Here is a 717-nt window from a genome sequence, read left to right as displayed (position 1 = left end):
TATCACTACCTTGTCTTCTTGCTTTAAAACAAAAACAATATTTTATCTTCTTCTATCTCTCCTTTACTGAGCGCTCCTTTCTTTTCTTCAAAGTACACAGTTGCAGAGTTGATTATCTTTTGATTCTTGCCAGAAAAATAAGATTTATCGAAATGCACTATGCTCATAAAGACTGTATTAGCATTCCAAAGTCTTTAGACTTAAATTCAGAAACTAGAAATGTGAAAACTAGATGACTTTCAAATACATATTCTCTACGTTGAGCACAATTTTCATACAAAAATTTTAATCTAAATACAGGTCAGACTTTCTGCTGGCTTTACAAGCAGATGTCTTGTGGAAATTATATTTATTCAGAACTTAAAGTCCCTAGGAACAAACATTCATATATGCTTTGCAGTAAAGTAACAGTGGCTCGAAGGGACTGCACTTTACATGTTTTAGTTCTGCATGATTTGTGGTGAGTCGTCTTTTTCTCTCAGGTAGTTGTCATTTCCAGATGTACTGTCAGCTTGTGGAAACAGTAGTTTTATGACTAGACAAAGAAGCATGCCAAATCATTGGGTAAAAAAAAAAATTTAAAAAAATCAGGTCACGTTTGCAATAGTAGGTTTTTCCTCCACTGAAAATGCTAAAAATCATGAAGTGAGACTTTAGTTCAAACTAGTGTAGAAGTTTATAGTCTGTATATATGAATTCAGTAAGTGCTTTCAACCT

The sequence above is a fragment of the Lonchura striata genome, chromosome Z (assembly GCF_050655825.1).
Source record: "Lonchura striata isolate lonStrDom1 chromosome Z, ASM5065582v1, whole genome shotgun sequence".
Taxonomy (NCBI): domain Eukaryota; kingdom Metazoa; phylum Chordata; class Aves; order Passeriformes; family Estrildidae; genus Lonchura; species Lonchura striata.
This window is presented reverse-complemented; position numbering follows the sequence as displayed.